We start from the raw sequence: 16,165 nt of genomic DNA, 5'->3' as shown, positions 1-16,165 counted from the left end.
CTTCAGACTATAATTTGGATGAGCGCCTTCCTCTGCCTCGCGCAAGTTTGCTCCATGCCCATGCCTTGCCAGCTGCAAGAACAGCTGTTGCGAACAACCCACAACCTACTGAGCGACATGGTACTTTTTTAAAATTACTTTGGGCTTTTATTGTATTATCTAACAAAGTTTATTAACTGACTCAGCCTGACTTCTGTGTTTTCTCTTTCTTTCAGGGAGGTACTTTTCCTCTGGAGTGCCTGCAGGATAATGTCTTCATGGCATTCCCAGCCACTGCTTTCGCAACCTCCTGCGCCACGGGTAACCACATGGGCTCATATCCAAGTGTTCATTAGAACATGAAAGTATATTTACAACCCTTACAATAAATAAGACAATCTTACACTGTCATATGTTATTTGAAATTATTGTTGTTGTCCGTTTCAGTTGAGCAGCAGCGGTTCTAAGTCTATTTATGAGACATTGAAGAACATCGACTCGTTGTTTGGAGCTGACGACCTACCAACAATGTAGGACCAACAGAAGTTGGAGTATTTTAATTTCAGAACATTATCTACCGTCAGATTGAAGAGAGCAAATGTGTGAGTACCTACCTATGCCAATTCAGATAACTTAAGTGTTTAAGTGTGGTATGGTGACATTTGAATTATTTTTGTTCGCCTGCCTCTTTTCTTCTTGTGTCAGATGATGGGGATTGTGGACACAGGGGATTAGTATGGGCAAAGGTGTGGGCAAAGGTGCTGAAGACATACTTCGGGAACATCACAGAAGTCCTAAAAGAAAAAGTAGGATAAAAGCAAAAATACTATAATGGAAAACACTACTTTGATAATTTCTCTATGTCAATATTAGCCTACATTTCCCTAACAGTTTATTTGTATTTTCACAGAATTTCAGTAACTGCGCATGGGAAGTGGTTCGAAAAGAGCTCCTGTAAACCCTACAGTTCATTCTGAAACACAACTCTGATAGCCTTCTGTGGTCCAACAGAACATGAATTTGAACGTGCAGAATTGATTTACATACTGTACTTGATTTTGATTGCCTACCATTCTACAATTTTGTAATGTGCGATGTCAAACTGCAATATAATGGATTTATTTATGTATGTTTCAAGGTTACATATTTATTTACATATTTATTTATTTGAAAATCATGCATATTGTTGCTGTCAAGTCAATACACATTTTTATACTTTTAAATATTACTACTATGTGTGCTCATTCTGTAGCATCTTGATGCACTGTCTGTCGGTGTGTAAACGTTCAGATTTGGGTTAAACATGCTCAGGACATGCACGGATGGCAGTGGAATTTGGCCTATAGCATACTAATCTATAAAGGAAAGCCCTACAAACAAGTCAGATGTAACTTCTCTAACTATAGTTAGGCTATATTCAAAAGACTGTCTTCAATGAGGATAAGTAAATGGGTTTCAGCAGGGCTCTGTTTTGAACACAGTACTTTGAGCTCTTACGAATTCCGTTTCAACCCCCTCCATGAAATTGCATTCCACAATAACGTAATCAAAACAATATTCGTGGAATAGACAGAACAGATGCATAGTGAATTCACAAGCAGTGAGGTAAAGAGTTTTCCCTACTGTGTCCTTTTCCACTTTCAGTTTCAGTTTCCATTTCCTAGCGCATACAGTGCCTTCAAAAAGTGTTCATACCCTAAAACTTATTCCACATTTTGTGTTACAGCCTGAATTCAAAATGGATTAAATACAATAACCCCTCCCTCACCCATCTACACACAATACCCCATAATGACAAAGTGAAAATATATTTTTAGAATTTTTAGTAAATCTATTGAAAATGAAATAAGGAGTCCATGCAATGTATTATGTTAAGCAAATTTTTTGTCCTGAACTTATTTAGGCTTGCCATAACAAAGGGGTTGAATACTTATTGACTCAAGACATTTCAGCTTTTAATTCTTTATTAATTTGTAAAAATCTTGAAAAACATATTTCCACTTTGATATTATGGGGTATTGTGTGTAGGCCAGTGACAAAAAATCTAAATGTAATCACATTTTTAATTCAGTCTGTAACACAACAAAATGTGGAAAAAGTCAAGGGGTGTGAATACTTTCTGAACGCAATGTACATGCATGTAGCCTATTGCTGTATGATTCATGTAAGGTTACAGCTGTGTAGTCTGATCATGTCTAAATGGTGAGGTTTGACTGAGGGCCAGTTAAGCTCAGTGAGAATCAGAGGATTTGTGTCTAAAGGAGCCAGACTGTTAAACAGAAGGACACACCCTGCACCACTCATTACATAAACCTGAAATAGAAACATGGAGGTGAATCATATTGTATGGCATATGATTCACTTACTTGAGATTGAAACAGATCTATTCAAAACATCACGGCTAATCAACAGGTGTCAAGGTGTTAAGTGTTATGATTCACCACATAGACCTACAGTACATTATCATAGGTCTAATTTTTATCAACCGCTGGCTAAAACAGAAATATTGTGTCTGATTCACAGGGGATTATTACTGTGGAAGTTCATGAAGGGGCTATAAATGCTGTGGTATATCTGTATGAGAACTACACCCTAGAATATGACATGTTGGACGGGTCTGACAGTCTGAATTAGGGCAGAATGTCAACATTTGTCAGAACATTGCTAATCACTAAGGAAAAGTTATGGTATTAAATGTCAGTTTTTCATATTGCTTTTTCTCATCATCAGTTACCATTACATTTTTATTAACAATTAACTATTACATTTAAGGAAATAGTCTTACGCTATTGCAGGAGTAACATTTTAATGCTTTTTAATTCAAAGTTATGGATTAACCCTAGCGCAGCTCATTTGACTCAATAATTCACATGCAAATATATGAGAGTTTGGGTTATGATTGAGGTTAAAACCTTTCACAAGGTCAGGAAATAGCATCTGGTTTTGTAAACCTCAGTCTCTTATAGGTGATTTATTCATCTTCTTCTGAGGTCAAGTACTACTCATCATCCTTGGCCCAATAATTGTCTTCAAAATCCCCTCAGTCTGCCACTTCCACCGAATGTGTGTTATTAGTCGGTATTTAGCAGAACTAGTGTTATGAAGGGAGGTGTGTGAGCTGTGAAATGACTCACAACTTCAGCCCACACCTGTGAAACCAACAAGCTAACCCTGGAAGACACCACAGACATGAGGCTTTAGGCAACCGACCATAAACCACTTCTCTTCTAATCCTCAAATCAAAAGGTGTTGGCCAATACAGTCACGTCCATAATTATTGGCACCCTTGATAAAGATGAGCAAAAAAGACTGTATATAAAATACAGTAAATAATACAAATACTGAGCTACAGTATATTGTATGCTAAAAAAATTGGGAAATTATATTATTTTATACTCATACAATTGCTCAGAGAAAGAGATTTGAGAATATGTTGGGAGGGATCTTAGATCATTCCTCCATACAGAATCTTTCCAGACCCTTGATCTCCTTTGTCTGCTCTTATGGACTGCCCTCTTCAATTCAAAACACAGGTTTGAGGTATACCCGTAGATATGAGCTACTTTGCTCCCATACTTTGTTTCTGTTTTTCAGGCCAAAAAGCTCTATTTTCATGTCATCTGACCATTTGGAGTTTGATGGTCAGAAGACAGTGGTGGGTTTGGCGTGGAAAAACAGAAGCATATGCAGAAAATTACCTTATACATACAGTAAAATATGGTGGTGGATCCTTCATGTTATGGGGCTATTTTGCTTCCACTGGTCCTGGGGCCCTTGTTAATTGACCACAAAATCAACATTTTACAATGTCCATCTCAGTCTCTGGACTTGAACCCCATTGACAACTTGTGGTTTGGCTTGAAGAGGGCAGTCCATAAGAGCAGAAGAAGGATATCAACGATCTGGAAAGATTTTGTGTGGAGGAATGATCTAAGATCCCTCCCAACATGTTATCCAATCTCATAAAACATTTTAGAAAAAGGCTCAGTGTTGTTATCCTAGAGTATTGAAAACAGGAGTGCCAATAATTTTGACCCCCATCTTTAACAAAAAAAATGTGGTTACTTGTTAAACAAAATCTGTTTCTCTGAGCAATTGTATTAGTATAAAATTATATAATGTCCCAATTTTTTTGGAGCACACAACATAGCTCAGTATTTTTATACAGTATTTTTGCTAATCTTTATCAAGGGTACCAATAATTATGGACCTGACTGTATGTCTCCTCCCAAACCATCCATGGTTGCCTAGTTATCTCTCTCTTCATTGGGATTATTCATCATACCAGAGTGTGGATAAGTTCGAAGTTGATGCTGACTAATATAGATTACTGTAAATTGAACAGAGACAACAGATTGCAACTCCAACTTTCAACACATATTGTACCTCTCATATTGGGCTGCCAAAATGGCTGCCTGGTTATGTCTCCTCATTCAGATTCCAGGACTACTACTCATCATACCGGAGTGTGGATAAGCTAGGAGACGAGTCTAATGCTGACCAATATACATTACTGTTCATACATTTCACGACAACAAATTGAAACAATCTATACTTTTATGTGTTCGGCTGTCAATCACTAAAACCTGCTAATCAGGAGGGAAAACGTAATACTACTGGACGTGGCACTGACTGCACTTTGTTGTAATTCAAGAAATAACATTACAACTTAAAATATTTTACTTTTTTACACTTTCATCCTACAATAACATACATTATCATAAAATGACAGTGACCCACCACAGTGACTTACAGTAAAATAGTCTGCAATGCACTCATACACTTCTAATGATGCAGAGGCAGACTAGGATAGAGAGGAGTTCGGTATCCATGACTGCAGATGTTTAGATTAGAAAACGAAAACAATGAAAGGAAAAAAATCTAAACAAGATAAGACAACTCCCTTTGAGACGTTGTGATATGATGATCTCATGGCATGACAAATAGCACTGGTGAGACTGGCAGCGGTTTGAGGAAGCTAACACACACCGTGCCAGTGGTAAAGAGGCTCCCCTGGGGGGAGCACACACACGCACAGGCAAGCCAACGCTCAGTGCCTGCTTGCGGATTGTGACTCCTTTTCTGCCTCATTGCTCAATCATCTAATTGGACAATTTGACACATTTTACCACAAAACACAAACACTGACTGGCTGCTCTCGATTTCTCTCTCTAGGAGACACAAACACGATAAGGAAAGAAGAATTTGTGCTTTTAATAAAATATTGAGTTGTCAAAAGTTCATAAACATTTACAGAATTTCAAAAGCATGTTATATCCAGTAGTAGTACATCAAGAAATACAGTTTACGAGAGGTATGTTCCACAAAACATTAAATACAATTTCTCAGGTACATTCTTCTAAAAGTAACAGGAAATGCCAAGTTGTTCTTTGGCACTAACTTGAACACAGTGAGTGTAGGTGAACACAGGTGAACTGTCTCCAGGTACATGTCACATGTTGACACTGAGGTCCAACGGTATATCCTCATCCTCCTCCTGGCCGTCAGGGTCAAATTGGCTCCAGGGAACGTCATTCACCTGACAAAGAAATACAAAGAAAGGATATTAATTCCTGAGATCAGATTTGATTTAGATTTGATTAATGCTTGCAGTCAACAATACTGAGTTATGCAGAATACACAATGACATATAATCAGTTACATTAAGTTATAAAGTATACTACTAAACTTAATATTACATAAAGTTAACACCAGTGATTGTCCAGTAAAGTTACCAATAATTTAAAATGCACTGGCAATTTTTGTGAATACTACAATGGCCACAATACATACCGACTAAACATCCCATGTGGGTAGAAAACAATTTAAAGAATACAATGGTAATCTAAAGTGTGGAATAATTGCTGTAAGAGAACAGTGTGGTACCTTTATGAGTCCTTCCAGATCCTCGTCTTGTAGGACATCATGTCTTTCCATCCTGCATTCAACTACAACTTTCTCGTTACCTGGTAGACATTTTTTTGTGATTACATTTTTATTCCCTTATGTCGGAGAAAAATATGAAAATATGCTGAGCTGATATCTTCAAACTGATTCGCTCACTTAGAGTTCAGGGCCTCGTTTCCCAGAGCCTTCGTAGCGTTAAGAACCATCTTACAATGTATCTTTAGTAGCCGATCTGTTTCCCAGATCCTTTGTTAATAACGTTGATCTTAAAAACCTTTGCACATCTATGAGTGATCCAGACCACTTGTAGAGCAGCCAAAGTGCATTGTTAGATGTTCTTTGCCCTTCCGCGCCACTTTATTCACAGAAGATCTCCGCTAAACATAGATTTAAGATGTTTAGGGTATCTGTCTAACTGTGACCACTGATAACTTCAGAACGAGGTGAACTACAAATACAAAGTGGCCAAAGTATTTGCAATTGTTACAAACAAGTGAAAGATAAAACAATGCTTCAAATTAAAACCGAGATGACTGCATTAAAAGATAAATAGGCTACATGGGCCTATACATTTGAATCATTGAAATCATAGAGTTTTATTTTGCCACTAGGCTACGGTCTAATTTTTGCCTCAATATGTGTAATGATGAGTGACAAGATGTGGTCAACGATGTGCCCAATCAGCCGTATGGGAAAAAACTCAAGTGGTGGCGGGAGCTTGGACTGTCGTTTCCGCATCTCCCCAATTTAAATGAAGCTTTACTCACCCAGAACCAGCAGCAACACCTTCTCGAAAGCGTCAACTACTGCTTTGTCCCTGGCCCATCTCTGGAGCTTTCCTCTTTTTGGCCGGACAATGTCTGGACCTATGGCCCAAAACAATAGAGAGGCGTTTTAGTGAAATAAATGCAGAGCGTTATCTAGCATGTGTTGACAGACTAGAGCTTTCACTTTTGTTGCACAAGAAGTATGAGTTACAGTTGAAGTCGGAGGTTTACATACACTTAGGTTGGAGTCATTAAAACTCGTTTTTCAACCACTCCACAAATGTCCTGTTAACAAACTATAGTTTCGGCAAGTCAGTTAGGACATCTACTTTGTGCATGGCACAAGTAATTTTTCCAACAATTGTTTACAGACAGATTATCTCACTTATAATTCACTGTATCACAATTCCAGTGGGTCAGAAGTTTAAATACACTAAGTTGCCGGTGCCTTTAAACAGCTTGAAAAATTCCAGAAAATGATGTCATGGCTTTAGAGACTTCTGATAGGCTAATTAACATCATTTGAGTCAATTGGAGGTGTACCTGTGGATGTATTTCAAGGACTACCTTCAAACTCAGTGCCTCTTTGCTTGACATCATGGGAAAATCAAAAGAAATCAGCCAAGACCTCAGAAAAAATTGTGTAGATCTCCACAAGTCTGGTTCATCCTAGGGAGCTATTTCCAAACGCCTGAAGGTACCACGTTCATCTGTACAAACAATAGTATGCAAGTATAAATACCATGGGACCACGCAGCCGTCATACCTCACAGGAAGGAGATGCGTTCTGTCTCCTAGAGATTAACGTACTTTGGTGCGAAAAGTGCAAATCAATCCCAGTCTTATGAAAGGACTGTGTGCTGCACGTTGAGCTATATAATACATACTTTTGTCTAAAGTCATACAGGAATTGACCTCATTCATCCATTGACAGATATTAGGAGGCTCTTAATGATGCCACCTAAAAGTTATGTATATTTTTGATATAAGCTAAATTCATTGTTTATTTTTCTTTTATACCCAATCATAGTATGACATACAGTAGGTGTTTAATACAATGGACAGTCTTTATAAATAAACATCCCACAAATGGCAAGTGGGACTTAAAAGTTCCTGGAACCACAGATGATCCTCTGCTCCTCAACCAGATCTCCCCACCCACTTCAGCCCACTGCCTCAGTGTGATTGACAGCAAAAAAAACAAAAAAAAAACAATAAGAACAGTAACCCTTGCAAACTACAAAAACACATAAAAAATGATTTACACAAAGAAACAAAACAATAAGAATACATCAACTTAACGTATAATTATCATGTTACTGACAATCAGCAACAAGTTTAATCTGTATCACCTCTGATGGTTTGATGAAATCACTCAATATTATAAATCCACTCTCATCGGTTTTAGACAAGATTGAAATTTGGACAATTTATGGAAAATACATTTTTATTTACATTTTCAATATTCTTTTTTTTTACAGGATTTCCAAGTAGACCGGCAATACAGTTCAGTTCAACACAGCTACACAAGGAAATACAAAATATACTGAAAAAATATGAACATTTTACAATTTAAAAGATTTTACTCGGAAAGCATAGACCTTATACAATGCATTCGGAAAGTATTCAGACCCTTTGACTTTTTCCACATTTTGTTACATTACAGCCTTATTCTAAAATTGATTAAATTGTCCCCTCCACCCCATCAATCTGCACACAATACCTCATAATGACAAGCAAAAACAGGTTTTTAGATTTTTTTGCAAAAAAACAAACAAAAAACAACTGAAATATCACATTTACATAAGTAATCAGACCCTTTACTCAGTACTTTGTTGAAGCACCTTTGGCAGCGATTACAGACTTGAGTCTTCTTGGGTATAACGGTACAAGCTTGGGACACCTGTATTTGGGGAGTTTCTCCCATTAGTCTCTGCAGATCCTCTCAAGCTCTGTCAGGTTGGATGGGGAGCGTCGCTGCACAGCTATTTTCAGGTATCTCCAGAGATGTTCGATCGGGTTCAAGTCCGGGCTTTGGCTGGGCCACTCAAGGACATTCATAGACTTGTCCCGAAGCAACTCCTGCATTGTCTTGGCTGTGTGCTTAGGGTTGTTGTCCTGTCAGAAGGTGAACCTTCGCCCCATTCTGAGGCCCTGAGCACTCTCAAGCAGGTTTTCATCAAGGATCTCTCTGTACTTTGCTCCGTTCAGCTTTTCCTCAATCCTGACTAGTCTCCCAGTCCCTGTCACTGAAAAACATCCCCACAGCATGATGCTGCCACCACCATGCTTCACTGTAGGGATGGTGCAAGGTTTCCTCCAGACGTGACCCTTGGCATTCAGGCCAAAGAGTTCAATCTCGATTTCATTAAGACCAGAGAATCTTGTTTCTCATGGTCTGACTCCTTTAGGTGCCTTTTGGCAAACTCCAAGCGGGCTGTCATGTGCCTTTTACTGAGGAGTGGCTTCCGTCTGGCCAATTTACCATAAAGGCCTGATTGGTGGAGTGCTTCTGGAAGGTTCTCTCATCTCCACAGAATAACTTTGGAGCTCTGTCAGAGTGACCATCTGTTTCTTGGTCACCTCCCTGACCAAGGCCCTTCTCCCCCGATTGCTTAGTTTGGCTGGGACGGCCAGCTCTAGGAAGAGTCTCGGTGTTTCTAAACTTCTTCCATTTAAGAATGATGGAGGCCACTGTGTTCTTGGGGACCTTCAATGCTGCAGAATTTTTTTGGTACCCTTCCTCAGATCTGTGCCTCGACACAATCCTGTGTCTGAGCTCTACGGACAATTCCTTCGACCTCATGGCTTGGTTTTGCTCTGACATGCACTGTCAACTGTGGGAACTTATATTGACAGGTGTGTGCCTTTACAAATCATGTCCAATCAATTGAATGTACCACAGGTGGTCTCCAATCAAGTTGTAGAAACATCTCAAGGATGATCAATGGAAACCGGATGCACCTGAGCTCAATTTAGAGTCTCATTGCAAAGGGTCTGAATACTTATGTAAATAAGGTATTTCTATTTTTTATTTGTAACACATTTGCAAAAATGTCTCAAAACCTGTTTTCGCATTGTAAATCTGGGGTATTGTGTATAGATTGATGAGAATTTTTTTTTTTAAATCCATTTTAGAATACGGCTATAACATTAAAAAATGTAGATAAAGTCAAAGGGTCTGAATACTGTCGTGGAAATTCTAATCAATAATTAGGAGAGACAAGGTCAATCACCAATCAGGATCTTACTTTATTCAAAACGTATTAATAGGGTAGCAAGTGAGGCTGGTCGACCCAACACTCTTGAGTGTTGGGCTGAGAGCTCTGACATACAGACAATACAAATATATTTTATAGCAAAGATACACCCTCTCTGTCTACATGACAAACAGAAGATGTGTGAAATGAGTCAAAAGGTTAGGATTTGTATGAAATAAATGAATAATTCACAGCAGACAGTATCTGCGGTGAAGACTGTTCCCATTGTATGGAAACCAGGGTTTGGACCCCAAGACAAGATTCCTCTCATAATTATCCATACCCGAGCCATCTCTCTCTGGTACCTTACATTACACAAACACCAACTCATTCTATGGAATGCATGCTGTAGGTTTTATCTCCAATCCATTCATAAATCAATTGTCAGCTCCAGCTTCAGAGGCTCCTCTCACACTGTCTATAATAGTGCTGAAGTTGCCTATCTTATATAATAAACCCAAGTATCGCTACATGTGAAGGTATAAAACATTCCCTTGTGGTGAAGAAGGCAGCACGTTTCAGGCTTTCACTTCCCTTTATAAGCCCCACTTTTCAGTGGGTGATTGTTAATTATGCTGTTGTGAAATTAATCTGAATTTGTTTTGTACATCAAGTTAACAGTTTTCATACATGTCTATGCAGAGAATTGCATTGGAGCAATACATTTCATGAGAACAGAAAGCAGTTATTCAGCAGGCAATATTTAACATGAAATACTAAGAAAGCAGTATCCTATTTCTGCAATATTGCAGGGCTCTCTTAGCAAATGAGGGCCATGTTCAATATTGTGGACATTGCACACCACATTTTTCAGATTCTGTGTATGGTTAACCAGAATCATTTTGCTCACACATTGTCTGTTGTGACTCTCTTTTAATCAGGCAGTGCAATCTGAAGCATGACTGTTCAGTGTTAATATTGCACATCTTTGAAATAAAAACACATTTTATTAATAGAGTGACTGGTAGTGTTGAATGAAGGCTAAAGCCGACCAGCCTCTAAAGTCGAAAGTAGGGCCCAGCGGTGTTGGCTTTGCTGCCAGCATGCAGGGGAATTACTTCTCATTTTCTCTCAAGCGGTTCATTATTATTAAATTAAATCGGTAAATTCCAAGGGATCTTTTTGCTGTTTGTTAATTTCTGTTTAATAAAATAGTATATGTCCTAAATTAGCCTTTAGGCGCTTACCACGATGACGACAATGATGACGATGATGTGTGAGTTTGGCCTAATGTGAATGATGAAAACCTTGATTTAAGTAGGAAAGTCCCATTGAGATATAGAATCATAGAATGATGATGATGATGATGATGGTGATGATGACGACGTTAATTGGAGATGTAGGTTTCTGATTATGCAGTTTTTATATTAAGCATTTATATTATGCCACTTTGTAACAATAAACGGATCATGGCATTGATTGAGCAACATTGTATGCCTATCAACAAATGAATTATTATTTTCAAACGTGAGATGAATTCCACTTTATTTGTGCAGTCAATTAATTACAAATGTGTTAAATGGGTCAACATGTTTATTTTGGTAGCCTACAGTCAGTCATGTTATTAAATACACATATATCATCTGCTCATTCGTGGTGCATAGACTCGATTTCATTTCGAACAATCTCCGAAGCACAATAAACTGTTGTCCTGAAACGATAAAACCCCACAGTAAATTGAAATTAGTAAATGGAAGAACGAAACAGTGATTCAAATAAAACCGTCTAATATAAGCTACTGTTGTATTTTAATATTTTGCTTTAGAAGTTGCTTCTTTTTGCTGAAGTAGCGTTTTGTAGAACGACATAGTTTCTCCATGAAAACGTGTCCAATGGTAGAATCAGTGGCGATTTTAGCATGTAAATCTTTGCGGGGCAAACACCACAAACATTTTGGGGATGCATGCCAGCAAAGCCACTACACAACACAACACAACACTAAACAATACATTAATTGCACTTTAACGGTGACAAACGGTGCCCACAAACTGTTAGGGCCTACATAAATCTGCCCCAACAGCAGAGTCCAAACAGCAGTACCAATACCTTGCCACTGCTACACCTGGCTATAAGCGGAGCCTTGTCTGGCAGCGAAACAGTTCATTCAGCATCATTTACTGCCTTATTTTTTTTATAGCTGATATGGCTGACTTGCTTAAACAAATGTGGTTTCTGCTGACAATTGAGATGTACAAACTATGGCATAAGGGGACAACAAGCGGATAAGAGGCAATCCGTAATTTTGATATTGACATTAATGAGCAAGCTAGGACGGACGGAGTCAATATAACTATTTGTTCAGCACTTTTGAAATGTACAGCGACAGAATTCAGAACATGGGCCGTTCTTACAGTGTTCTCCCTGTACACGAAGTCAGAACCCTAGGATAAATAAAGGGGGCATATAAGCAGACAATGAAAGCTCTTACAATATTGGATGATTACATTGCTCTAAAACAGGCTATAGGATACATGTGCACCATCAAGTAGGCTAAGTTATGAGGGAGGAAAGGGACCAAATTATTAGGGTGAAGCAGATGGGCTACTAACAGCTTACTACACAACATACACTTAGTATTATTTTCTTGGCTACAGCAAACATATCTCCCTGACATATTACATCATTTATGCACCAGCATACAATACATTTTTGGACTCACTTTGTTGTGCTGTGCTCACTTGAACAGGAACGGTGGCGCGACGATCCTTCTTGTGGGCTCTAGAAAGAGGCCTGAAATCCCGACCTGTAATTCAGAGTTAGATGACATTTCAAATTTATTTTCCGTATTTTCCCAGTCGGAGCTAGTTTTATCAGAGTTCCCAGTCGTCTTGAACTTGCAGAAGTCTGAGATTTACCAGTTCTGAATTTCCAGTTTTTTTGAACGCGGCAGAAGTCATGCTGAATTGACAGCATGGCCAATGTATTCAAACTTTTCTGTCCCATGGCGTTACCCCCTTTTTCGTGATATCCAATTGGTAGTGAAGATCTTGTCTCATCGCTGTAACTCCCCTACGGACTCGGCGAAGGTCGAGAGCCAAGCCGCATTGCTTCTTGAAACACTGCTGGCTTAACCCGGAAGCGGAATGTGTCGGCGGAAACACGTTTGAACTGACGACCGAAGTCAGCTTGCAGGCGTCCGGCCCACCACAAGGAGTCGCTAGAGCATGATGCGACAAGGACATCCCGGCCGGCCAAACCCTCCCCTAACCCGGACGACGCTGGGCCCATTGTGCGCCGTCCCATGCGTCTCCCGGTCACGGCCGGCTGTGACACAGCCTGGGATCGAACCCGAGGCTGCAGTGGCGCTTTAGCACTCATTGTTGAATTTGCGATTTCCAAATTGTTTTGTAATATTTATGTCCAATGGCCGATGAGCACCGATGCGTTTTATCTATAATATCTCTTCATATGACAAGGATTGAAAAGCATATGCCAGAAGATTGCCAACTTGAAGCATGATGATGACTGCTTGTCTAGCTTGCTAGATAAGATTTTGAAAGTATGGATGTTGACATGATCTGTCCAATCAAAGCTATGGTAGATATAACGTGATTTGACGTTGTTTTATCTGCGGCCAATGACCTTGAGCCTTCTTGGATGGGCACTTCTAATGTAAGTCTATGGCAGTACCCAAGGGGCTTGAATTTTCGAGCTCTACCCGTAGATTTTGCAGTGACGTAGTGTCCCCATGAGTGACAGAACACTGAGCCAATCATGGCGCAACTAGAGAACATTACCAACCCCTACGCTCCGTATTATTTTCCGTTGGCTGCCCCACCACCACAGAAAGCACTTAGCTAGGCTGAAACACCTACATTTTGGAGCTGCTTTACTCAGGAAAGCAAAAAAGAGACCATGTTTGTATGCGGCTTTAACAACTCAACGATTTTATTTTTTTTACATTGTTTGCAAACTGATATGTGACACGTATTAAAGCAAAAATAAAAAGCACATTTTTTTTTTGAGCTAAACAGGCGGGGCTCTTCCCCACATGCCCTGAATGACACGTCGCCACTGTAAATGACTATCACCTCGTAGCACTCACTTCTGTCATCATGAAGTGCTTTGAGAGGCTAGTTAAGGATCATATCACCTACACCTTACCTGACACACTGGACCCACTGCATTTTGCATACCACCCCAATGGATCCATGGATGACGCAATCGCAATGCACACTGCCCTATCCCATCTGGACAAGATGAATACCTATGTAAGAATGCTATTGATTGACTACAGCTCAGCCTTCAACACCATAGTGCCCTCCAAGCTCATCACTAAGCTCGGAGCCCTGGGTCTGTCAAGTTTGAAGACGAAAAAACAGTGGTAGGCCTGATTACCAACAACAACGAGACAGCATAAAGCAGGGATCATCAATTAGATTCAGCTGTGGGGGCCGAAACATAATTAAGCAATAAGGCCCATTGCTTATGTACGACGCAACGCATGGTGCATGGACACAGCCCTTAGCCATGGTATATTGGCCATATACCACAAACCCAGAGGTGCCTTATTGCTATTATAAACTGGTTACCAACATAATTAGAACAGTAAAAATAAATGTTTTGTCATATCCGTGGTATACGGTCTGATATGCCAGACAATCAACATTCAGGGCTCGAACCACCCAGTTTATAATTACAATTATTTGTAGACTGCAGATTGACTGCAAGAAGCCCAAATATATATAATATTTGACTAAAACATAAGCATTTCAAACCGTGCTTACATTTGTATAAGATCACATGTCTCTCTATTATCTGTGGGAATAATTGGGAAAACATTTTTATATTAAAATCACTTGGAGCTCATTTCCTGGTGTTTTTACAATCTTTTATGTCCAGCAGTGAAAAAAGTAAAAAAGTAAAGAATAAAATATATACATAAACTCAGCAAAAAAAGAAACACCCTCTCACTGTCAACTATATTTATTTTCAGCAAACTTAACATGTGTAAATATTTCTATGAACATCACAAGATTCAACAACTGAGACATAAACTGAACAAGTTCCACAGACATGTGACTAACAGAAATTGAATAATGTGTCAAAATCAAAAGTAATAGTTAGTATCTGGTGTGGCCACCAGCTGCATTAAGGACTGCAGTGCATCTCCTCCTCATGGACTGCACCAGATTTGCCCGTTCTTGCTGTGAGATGTTACCCCACTCTTCCACCAAGGCACCTGCAAGTTCCCAGAAATGTCTGGGGGGAATGGTCCTAGCCTTCACCCTCTGATCCAACAGGTCCCAGACGTGATCAATGGGATTGAGATCCGGGCTCTTCGCTGGCCATGGCAGAACACTGACATTCCTGTCTTGAAGGAAATCACGCACAGAACGAGCAGTATGGCTGGTGGCATTGTCATGCTGGAGGGTCATGTCAGGATGAGCCTGCAGGAAGGGTACCACGTGAGGGAGGAGGATGTCTTCCCTGTAACGCACAGCGTTGAGATTGCCTGCAATGACAACAAGCTCAGTCCGATGATGCTGTGACACACCGCCCCAGACCATGACGGACCCTCCTCCTCCAAATCGATCCCGCTCCAGAGTACAGGCCTCGGTGTAACGCTCATTCCTTCGACGATAAACGCGAATCCGACCATCACCCCTGGTGAGACAAAACCGCGACTCGTCAGTGAAGAGCACTTTTTGCCAGTCCTGTCTGGTCCAGCGACGGTGGGTTTGTGCCCATAGGCGACGTTGTTGCCGGTGATGTCTGGTGAGGACCTGCCTTACAACAGGCCTACAAGCCCTCAGTCCAGCCTCTCTCAGCCTATTGCAGACAGTCTGAGCACTGATGGAGGGATTGTGCGTTCCTGGTGTAACTCAGGCAGTTGTTGTTGCCATCCTGTACCTGTCCCGCAGGTGTGATGTTTGGATGTACCGATCCTGTGCAGGTGTTGTTACAAGTGGTCTGCCACCGCGAGTATGATCAGCAGTCTCCCTGTAGCGCTGTCTTAGGCGTCTCACAGTATGGACATTGCAATTTATTGCCCTGGCCACATCTGCAGTCCTCATGCCTCCTTGCAGCATGCCTAAGGCACGTTCACGCAGATGAGCAGGGACCCTGGGCATCTTTCTTTTGGTGTTTTTCAGTCATTAGAAAGGCCTCTTTAGTGTCCTAAGTTTTCATAACTGTGACCTTAATTGCCTACCATCTGTACGCTGTTAGTGTCTTAATGACTGTTCCACAGGTGCATGTTCATTAATTGTTTATGGTTCATTGAACAAGCATGGGAAACAGTGTTTAAAC

General features: G+C 40.1%; 1 pseudogene; it reads left to right on the top strand.

Annotated features, from left to right (window-relative positions):
- On the top strand, positions 1-997 carry LOC121569710 (annotated as a pseudogene).
- The last annotated feature ends 15,168 nt before the right edge of the window (positions 998-16,165 follow it).

This window comes from Coregonus clupeaformis, chromosome 7, assembly GCF_020615455.1.
Source record: "Coregonus clupeaformis isolate EN_2021a chromosome 7, ASM2061545v1, whole genome shotgun sequence".
Classification (NCBI taxonomy): Eukaryota; Metazoa; Chordata; class Actinopteri; order Salmoniformes; family Salmonidae; genus Coregonus; species Coregonus clupeaformis.
The sequence above is the reverse complement of the archived record's forward strand: the minus strand, read 5'-3'. Positions and strand labels throughout refer to the sequence as shown.